General features: G+C 41.5%; 1 protein-coding gene across 4 annotated transcripts in view; it reads right to left on the bottom strand.

Moving 5' to 3' along the window:
- Window positions 1-1,150: 1,150 nt before the first annotated feature.
- TNFRSF19 (TNF receptor superfamily member 19) overlaps window positions 1,151-10,603 on the bottom strand; it is a 131,538-nt gene continuing 122,085 nt past the window's right edge. For all 4 annotated transcript variants that reach the window (XM_075919267.2, XM_075919268.2, XM_075919270.2 and 1 more), the window contains exon 10: window positions 1,151-6,931. The gene's annotated coding sequence lies outside the window, so the exon portion shown is untranslated. The remainder of the gene's footprint in view (window positions 6,932-10,603) is intronic.

Raw genomic sequence — 10,603 nt, 5'->3', positions numbered from 1 at the left:
CAGGGATGAAGTTCACCTTTTGCGGAAGGGGAAGACTGTATTTGGATGCAGACTGGTTACACTAGTGAGGAGAGCTTTAAACTAGGTTTGATGGGGGCAGGTGACTAAAGCCCACAGGTAAATGAAGAACACGGAGACCTGGGAGATGGGTCGGAAATTGGAGGGAGTGTGGGCTATAATAGCAGAGAAAAAGGAGGGACAAGGTAGAATGGTGAGGCAAGAACAAATCAGTATCTTAGATGCCTATATACAAATGCAAGAAATATGGGTTAATAAGCAGGATGAACTTGAAGTGCTAATAAATAAACACAACTATGACATCATTGATATCACAGAGACTTAGTGGGATAATACACATGATTGGAATATTGGTATAGAAGGGAACAGCTTACTCAGGAAGGATAGGCGGGGAAAAAAGGGAGGAGATATTGCCTTAGATATTTAAAATGTATACACTTGGACTGAGGTGGAGATGGACATAAGAAACAGATGAGTTGAGAGTCTCTAGGTTAGGTTAAAAGGCCACCAACAGCTCTGCTGTCTTTGGGGGTTCCCAGTTGAGGCACCCTGGCCTCTGCCAGGCCCTGCTGCTGCCTGGAATTTCCAGGGGTTCTCTGGGTGGGGGGCCGCTGGACCACCGGTCCCCGCCTGGCTCCACTGATGCTGGGGTTCTCGTCCCGTGCCTCTGGTCCAGGGGGGAATCCTCAACCCCACGTTCTCCCAGCTGGCTCACGCTCTCGGCCTCTGGGGATCTTTGGTCCAGCAACATCCGTGGCCCTACCAGACCATGCATGTTGCCGGATTAGAGAGTCCTTGATTTGGGAGATTCAACCTATATTTTTATTTAGTTTTAAACTGCTTACACTATGAAATCAACCTGTTGAAATCATCAGATAATGCTTTCTCCACTTGGGACCAAATCCAAATGTGTAGCTTCATGACTTACGGGTAGTATCTTCATATTCCCCTAATTTGGAGACTTAATCATTCTAATTTCACATGTACCTACAAATAATATTGGGCCAGGTTACACCATTTTTTTAAAGCAGCACTCTTTACTCAAATCCATGGGGAAATCTGTTTTAGAAGATTATGACCAGATATGGGCCATCATTATAAAGAATGATATTCACTGGCTGACATTCACAAATGAAGAACAATTCATGTAACAGTTTATTCACAAATAGAAAAAGCATTACAAAACAATTTACACAAGATTATAATTTATAGATCTTTTTAAAGGTCCACTATATAAACAGGACTGGAAAAAAACCCTGTTATGCACACTGTCTAAATGTGTTGGTATTTGTTTTCTATTGGCATATACAATGTTGCTTGTATACACAGTATAAACAAGACCAATCTGGTTAAATTAAGAAAAGCTATTCAAAAATATATACATAATATACATATATATTTAAAGAAACGTATTCTGCAGTGCTTTGGTGTGTGGTGTTGGGTTTTGTTTTTTACAATTTGCTCTTAATGTATATGAACAGACAGCTGCTGAACAAAAATGCTCACAGTGTAAATTCCATTGGGAAACATACTTATTGGTGAAAGATTCAGGCAAAGTTTTATTACCATTTTGAAATGAATTTCTGATTACTAAAATTCAAACAATATTTTGCTATGCAATGAAATGAGCATTGGATTTTTCTCTTTACACAGTATATGCAAAAAAAAAAAGCGTATTCATGCAGTAAATAGCAGAAAGTAAAATTTTATGTTTTCCCTAATGTATGAAAGTAACAAAAGGAATCCAGAAATGCAGTTATTTGGACTTATTGAATCTTTAGAAAATATGTAAATTTTCAGGATTTGGTGGTGACCAGGTACTTCAACTATCCAGATGTATGTTAGGAAACTAACACAGCAGGGCACAGATTATCCAACAAGTTCTTGGAATGCATTGGAGACAATTGTTTATTTCTGAAGGTTGAGAAAGCTACTGGGGGGAAGCTGTTCTAGATTTGATTTTAACAAATAGGGAGGAACTGGTTGAAAATTTGAAAGTGATCATAAAATCAGAGAGTTCATGATTCTAAGGAATAGCAGAAGGGAGAACAGCAAAATGAAGACAAAGGTCCCTTGGGAAGCAAGACTTAAGAGGAAAAGCAACTGAAGAGAGTAGGCAGTTTTTCAAAGGGACATTATTAAAGGCTCAAAAACAAACTATTCCATTGTGTAAGAAAGACAAAAAGTATAGCAAGAGACTACCTTGGTTTAACCAGGAGATCTTATATGATCTAAAAAACAAAAAGAAGTCATATGAAAAGTGGAAACTAGGTCAAATGACAAAGGAGATATATATATATATATATATAAGCAAATAATACAAGTACGTAGAGGCAAGATAAGAAAGGCAAAGGCACAAAACGAAATCAATCTAACTAGAGACATAAAGGGTAACAGGAAAACATTTTACCCATATAGTAGAAGCAAGGGGAAAACCAAGGGCAGGGTACGTCCATTGCTCAGTGAAGAGGGAGGAACAGTAACCTTGAAATTTGGAAATGGCAGAGGTGCTTAATGACTTATTTGTTCCAGTTTTCTCCAAGAAGATGGATAATGATGGAATGCCTAATATAGTGAATGCTAGTGGAAATTTTAACTTTCATTTAGAAGTTAAAATGAAAAAAGCACAAGTTAAAAATTACTTGGAGAAGTTGGATATCTTCAAGTCACCAGAGCCTGATGAAAGGCACCTTAGGATATTGAAGGAGCTGACAGAGGAGGTATCTGAGCCTTTAGCTATCATCTTTGAAAAGTCCTGGAAATTGGGAGAGATTCCGGAAGACTGGAAAAGGGCAAATATAGTGCCCATCTATAAAAAGGGAAATAAGAACAACCTAGGAAACTACAGACCAGTCATCTTAACTTCTGTGCCAGGGAAGATATTGGAGGAAATAATTAAAGAATTCATCTGAAAATATCTGGAAAATGATAACATGATAGGTAACTGCCAGCATGGCTTTGCAAAGAAGAAATCATGTCAAACCAATCTGATGGATAGCTTTCTTTGGTAGGATAACAAAGACGTGGTATACTTAGACTTTCGTACAGCATTTGATACAGTCTAGCATGACTTTCTTATCAATAAACTAGGGAAATGCAACTTAGATGGGGCTACTATAAGATGGGTGCCTAGACAAGATAACTGTCTAGACAACTGTTTTCAGTGAGTAGTTGTTAATGGTTCAGTCATGCTGGAAGGGCATAACAAGTGGGTTTCCACAGGGGGTCTGTTTTGGGACTGGTTCTGTTCTATATCTTCATCAATGATTTAGATATTGGCATATAGAGTATGCTTATTAAGTTTGCAGATGATACCAAGCTGGGAGGAGTTGCAAGTGGTTTGGAGGATGGGATCATAATTCAAAATGATCTGGACAAACTGGAGAAATGGTCTGAGGTAAACAGGATGAAGTTTAAGTACAAATGCAAAGTACTCCACTTAGGAAGGAACAATTAGTTTCACACATACAGAATGGGAAGTGACTGTCTTGGAAGGAGTACTGCAGAAAGGAATCTAGGGGTCATAGTGGACCACAAGTTAAATATAAGTCAACAGTGTGAAACTGCTGCAAAAAAGCAAACATAATTCTGGGATGCATTATCAGGAGTGGTGTGTGCAAGGGTGTGTCTAGACTACCTAGTTTTGTGGACAAAAGTGGACTTTTGTTGACAAAACTATACCAGCGTCTACACTACCGCTGAGTTCTGTCGACATAACGTCGACAGAACTCAGCAGTTTTGTCGACGCTGGTATACCTCATTTTACGAGGCATAACAGCTTCTGTAACACTGTGTCCAGACTACGGAGTTCTGTCGACAAAGCAGCTTGCTTTGTCGACAGAACTCAATGTGTCTGGACGCTCTTTGTCGACGGAAGTTTTGTCGACAGTATCTGTCGACAAAACTTCCGTCGACAAAACGCGGTAGTCTAGACGTACCCTAAGACACAATAAGTCATTCTTTCCCTCTATTCTGCAATGATTAGGCCTCAGTTGGAATAATTTCAAGAAAGATGTACAGAAATTGGAGAAGGTCCAGAGAAGAACAGTAAAAATGATTAAAGATCTAGAAAACATATCCTATAATGGAAGACTAAAAGAATTGGACTTGTTTAGTTTAGAAAAGAGAAGACTGAGAGGGGACATGATAGCAGTTTTCAAATATCTAAAAAGGTATTACAAGGATGAGGGAGAAAAATTGTCCTTTGCTTCTGATAAGACAAGAACCAGTGGCTTAAAGGGAGGTTTAGGTTGGACATTAGCAAAAACTTCCTGACTGTCACAGTGGTTAAACAGTGTAATAAATTGCTTAGGGCAGTTGTGAAATATCCATCAGTGGAGGTATTTAAGAGCACGTGGGATAAATATACATAGGCTGTCCCCAAGTTACATGGATCCGACTTACATCGGATCCCTACTTACAAACTGGGTGAGGCAACCCCGCACTAGCTGCTTCCCCCCAGCAGACCAGGGAGACGCAAAGCTAGCGCCTCCCCCCCCCCCAGCAGACCAGGGAGACGCGGAGCAGCTTTTCTCAGCAGACACCTCAACTTGAGAATAAAGGACTGAGGGAAGTGAGGTGTGGGAGAATAAAACTGAGCTGTGGAGAAATGTTTGGCTAGAGTTTCCCCTACAATATGTACCAGTTTCGACTTACATACAAATTCAACTTAAGAACAAACCTACAGTCCCTATCTTGTACATAACCCGGGGACTGCCTGTATCAGTGATCTATAGATGATGCTTGGTCTAGCCATGAGTGCAGGGACTGGACTTGATAACCTCATGAGGCCCCTTCCAGTTCTAGTATTCTTTGATTCTATTTATACTGCAAGCACAACTGTGTATGGATCATAGCAAGTCAGTTATCATGTAGTAACATTTTCTGTATAAATACTCATAGAAATTATTTAATCAGTAACCATAGGCCATCCTCTGGACCACCTACACATGATGAATAGCTCTTATTCAGCCAGGCTATGTCTACACTACAGGTTTTTTTTTTTTTTTTGGAAAAATGGCCATTTTTCAGAAAAATCTTCACTTATGTCCACACTGCAATCACATTCTTTCGAAAAAAGATTGAAAGAACAGAAGGTTTTTCCGACACTGGTAAACCTCTTTCTATGAGGAAGACGCCTTTTTTCAAACGAGCTCTTTCGGAAAAAGGCATGTGTGGGCAGGGAAGAGGGAGTTCTTTTGAAAGAAGAGGAAAGAGGAAAAAGCACAGGTACCCTGATGGTCACTCCATCCATAGAAATCACAACCTAAATGCGAGATAGTGTTCATTCAATGTGGATGCTATCGTTTGAAAAAGATCACTTTTTCGATGTGCTTTGGCAGTGTGGCTGCTCTCTTTCAGAAGAAGTTTTTCCAGAAGATCTCTTCCAGAAAAGCTTCTTTCGAAAGAAACCTGCAGTCTAGACATAGTCACAGGAAGCCCCATTGTCTGGTCTAAACTTCTATCGGTGTGTGCCATCAGCAAGTGAGATTTTTCTTTAAGGACATGGAATGTGTGCATGGCAATATAAATACTGATGAATATACTTGCAGCAAGAAGGAACATTCATTGCAAATCTACAGGATTTTGTTGATTACTTTTATTATGCCAAGACCTCCCTGGTTTATAGTACTCTTACAAGAAGATCTCAGAATCGCACAGTTCAATCCTGCTGAATGTAATTCTTAGTGCAGTCCACTAGAATTACTGATTGTAAGCACTATATGTGGTGAATACACCCAATGAAAAATGCAATGTTAGGGCTAAGAAATATTAGAGAGATGATGGGGAAAAGAACAGCCGTAAGATGATATGTTTAACTCAGTTAAGTCATATGCATAACTTGATGGTTTAATTAAGGTATATGTTTACAAAGGGACTAGGTCACCAAGATATGACCCCTGAAAATTATACATTACTATTGTAATAGTTTAGCTCTGACTTATACGAATACTTTCATGGTATGTTTACTGTAATTTGACATGGCAGTTTATTACAAAAATTATTTCAACATCTAAAAAGTACATGATATAACAAGTCCAATATATTGACCCTTCCACATACTAAACATACCAAACAACAAATACAAAACCCCCTAGCTATTAGGATGATTTTTATAAATCTAAATCTATATTAAGGTGAATCTCCTGATTTAAAAAGTGTGATGTTTTCAGGGAATTTTAATAATACATATTACTATAACATGCAAATTGCTTAGTTCCCAAGAGTAGCTTAATGGCTAAAGTGTAATACATAATGCAAATTAATTTTATCAATAGATGATTATCACATAAATAGAAGCATTTATTTTTTAACTCATTCTACAGTAGAAATTGTGAGCATGACATCTAGCCAGGGCAACTTCCTAATACATCATTCATTTGCAAACAGGGTAACTGGCAAACTTCTGCCCCACATCTTCCGTCATTTGTAGCCATATTTAATAGATCAGTACAAACACACTAATGTAATTCTTTTTGTTATATTTACAAAATCTTCTTAGGCTTTTCAAGCCTCTTTGAGGCAAAGAAGATTGTTGTTTATAAGACATGCGAAGTTCAACAACTGATTCCAAGGCCAGAATGGACCCTTCTGATCAGTTGATTTGACCTCCTCTATAACACAGGCCAGATAACTTCCCAATAATAATAACCACTGAACTATAGCATCTTTTTAAATATCATGAATCCAGCTCAGTCTTCTTTCAAGATGTTCCTTGACGTTTCAGCTTACAGAGCTGTTATGGCTCAGATGCAACTTACGGAAAGGTCTAATATGCTGCCAATTAATTTCTGCTGTTTCCGAAACCATGTAACACCTAGGACCTAGGCGGTGTTCATTTCACGAGTATCAACAGACAGGCATTAAGGTAGCATTCAGTTCTATTTTTGGCAGAAACACTCCTGTTGGCTTCCTAAAAGAAAGTGACACAACAGTGGTTACATGAAATCACATAAAAACTGCATGTCCTTCTATACCTAAAATGTTAATTTGTTGCTGATTTTATGGTGATCGAATATAAAAGCAACAAAACAAATTACAAAAGCAGGCAAGAAACTGACCTTGTGTCTTATATATATTCCTTTGTAAATTTAATTGTACAATCACACAATTCCAAGCTCTGTTAAAAATCACTTTCATTGCAATAGCGCCTAGAGACCCAACTAAGATTGGAGTCCCATTGTGCTTGATGCTCAAACACATGATCTTAGCCGAAAGGCAGTCCCTTCCCCAAAGAACCTGCAGAGTAAATAGATTAGGCAGACAAAGGGCACAAGAGGAAAGGATTGAATAGGAATGAGTTTCCCATGGTCATGTAATAGGTCAGTAGCAGATCTGGAATTACTGTTCAGGTCTCAGCATCAGTTCATTGGTCTGTCCAGAAGTCTGCATTGTATTGTCTTCCCCAAAAGTCATTAAATTGTCTTAACCAAAAAAATGCCTATGCACTGAGGCAATGTTGAGATTCCACATGGAAAGTTTATGCCAGATAAATAAAATATCATATCTAATCTCTGCTAAATATAGAAAAGAAGACAGATGAAGAAAAATAATACTAACCAACTAACCAAAATAATCTTGGTTACTGTTAACAATATCCAAATCTCAAACACAAAGGGAAGATACCAACAAATATGGTTGGCAAGGAATAGACTTTCAAATGCAAAATCAAGAAGGATTTCCACATAAGATCAAATATCCTCATATTATTAAAGTGAATGAAGAGAGTATTGAATTTCACTCTGTTTAATAGGAGAGCAGTTCATAAATCAATACATGATATAGTTTTGGCTTTATACTTATTGGTACAATTCTTATGATTGCTAGTTCTGTTCTTTGGTGTCACCTCATTTCCATTGTGTCATCTCATTTTTATGGTGTCACCTCATTAGAGTTCGGCCTAGTGTATTCTATCTCAGTCTGCTGCATCTTTGTCCAAACTGGTTTCAAGGACTTGATTCCAAAAAAGGAGCTATTTACTTGGTAGTTCCACATCACACAAATTTACTTATGAGAACATGGCCTTCTTGATTTGGCATCAAACAATAAATATGCCCATAAGTAATAATTTTGGCTGAAGTCCAGTAGACCTATTTTAATGGACCTAGCACTTTGATTCATGGAACCTTTTTTGGACATTGGAAACGATGTTGTTCCTAGATATTAGTCAATATTTGCTAAGTGCCAGTAGGCACTGAGCTTTATAGACACAATGATCCCTGATCAGAGGCATTTACAAGCTATGGAGCAGTATACTGTAATGTAAATATATACTTTGACATCTATGATACATTTCATCTTCAAGAATGCTTTATTTACAAACATGTATTACAGGCAGTCCCCGAGTTACGCGGATCCGACTTATGTCGGATCCGCAGTTACGAACGGGGCCGTTCCTCTCCCTGGTCTCCAGCAGACCAGGGAGAGGAAGCAAAGCGGCGGAACACGTGGACAGCGGACAGGGCTGTCCGCTGCCCACGCGCTCTGAGGCTTGGCTCTGCTTTGCCCCCCCCCCCGTCCCCCTGGTCTGCAGACCGGGGGGGGGGGGGGCAAAGCAGAGCCAAGCCGCGAAGCGCCCGGCCAGCTGACAGCCCAGACACGTCTGGGCTGTCAGCTGATGGCGCGCTCCGCGGCTTGGCTCTGCTTTGCCCCCCCCCCCCGGTCTGCAGGCCAGGGGGACGGGGGGTGGGGGGGAGCAAAGCAGAGCCAAGCAGAGCCAAGCCGCGGAGCGCGCGGTCAGCTGACAGCCCAGACGTGTCTGGGCTGTCAGCTGGCAGCGTGCTCTGCGGCTTGGCTCTGCTTTGCCCCCCCCCCCCCCCCCGGTCTGCAGACCAGGGGGACGGGGGCAAAGCAGAGCAAAGCCGCGGAGCGTGCGGTCAGCTGACAGCTGGCCGCGTCCTCCGCGGCTTGGCTCTGCTTTGCCCCCCCCCCCATTCCCCTGGTCTGCAGACCAGGAGGACGGGGGAGGCAAAGCAGAGCAAAGCCGCGGAGCACGCGAGCAGCGGACAGCCCAGACGCGTCTGGGCTGTCCGCTGCCCGCGTGTTCCGCCGCTTTGCTCCCCGTCCCCCTGGTCTGCAGACCAGGGGGACGGGGAGCAAAGCAGAGCAAAGCCACGGAGCCCGAGGGCAGCAGGACAGCCACGGCGCGTCTGGGCTGTCCCGCTGCCCCCGAGCTCCGTGGCTTTGCTCTGGACACCTGTGGTACAGCAGCTGGGGCGCTGCCAGTTGGTCCCGTAGCGCCGCTCTGGGCGCTACTGGACCAACCGGGCAGCACCCCAGCTGTTCTGCCCCTGGCGTCCTGATTCAGCCACTGCTGGTCAGATTCAGCAGCGGCTGAATCAGGACGCCTGGGGCAGAGCAGCTTGGGTGCTGCTGGGTTGGTCCAGTAGCGCCGAGGAGCGGCGGCGCTACTGGACCAACCCAGCAGCACCCCAGCTGCTCTGCCCCAGGCGTCCCCAAGTCAGCCGCTGCTGAAACTGACCAGTGGCTGAGTACAGGAAGCTCCTGCCCCGGGCTTCCTGGAATCAACCGCTGATCAGTTTCAGCAGCAGCTGACTTGGGGATGCCTGGGGTTCTTAAGTTGAATCTGTATGTAAGTCAGAACTGGCGTCCATATTCAGCCGCTGTTGAAACTGATCAGTTTCAGCAGCGGCTGAATCTGGACGCCAGTTCCGACTTACATACAGATTCAACTTAAGAACAAACCTACAGTCCCTATCTTGTACGTAACCCGGGGACTGCCTGTAATTAGCTATCTCTTCTGAAACTATGAATTGAGTTTAGTAATCAGTAACCTAATACACAGAATCATTTCCAGATATTATGGACTATATTCTATTATAAAATGATGTTAAAAGAACTTTAAAGCTGCATGGATAAGCCCTCAAAAGTCAGGAAAAAGAAATGTCATGGGTTACAATAACACCACTCTTCTTATCTCTTTCTGTACATGCTATTATTCTATAGATTTTAATAACATGATTACACACTATTTATAAAATTATAGTTACCTCAGACCAAAGCCAAAAGGGCATATTGTAATAATCTAGTCAGAAATTTAATAAGTCATGCATGTAGGGATATCAACAACACATTTTTGCTATAAGCTGGGGACTTACCAGTTGGAAGTGACAAAGAATGAGAAAGACCTGGGTGTATTGTTGACTCCAGGATGACTATAGCCACCAATGTGATGTGGTTATGAAAAAGACTAATGCAGTCCTAAAATGCATCAGGCGAGGTATTTCCAGTAAAGACAGGGAAGTGTAAGTACCATTATTGAAGGCATTGATGAGACCTTATTTGGAATATGGTGTGCAATTCTGGTCTCCCATGTTTAAGAAAGATAAATTCCAACTAGAACAGGCACAAGGAAGGACTACTAGGATGATCAGAGAAATTGAAAGCCTACCTTATGAGATAAGATTAAAAGATCTTGGCTTATTTAGCCGAAACCAAAGAAAGCCAAGGAGAGACATGGTTGCTTTCTATAAATACATCAGAGAGATAAATAGCAGGGAGGGAGAGGAGTTATTTAAGTTAAGCACCAATATGGATGCAAGAACAAATATATATAAACTGTCCA

This window comes from Pelodiscus sinensis, chromosome 1, assembly GCF_052426305.1.
Source record: "Pelodiscus sinensis isolate ZL-2025 chromosome 1, ASM5242630v1, whole genome shotgun sequence".
Lineage (NCBI taxonomy): Eukaryota > Metazoa > Chordata > Testudines > Trionychidae > Pelodiscus > Pelodiscus sinensis.
Note: the sequence above shows the minus strand (reverse complement) of the source record. Positions and strands in the feature narration are given on the sequence as shown.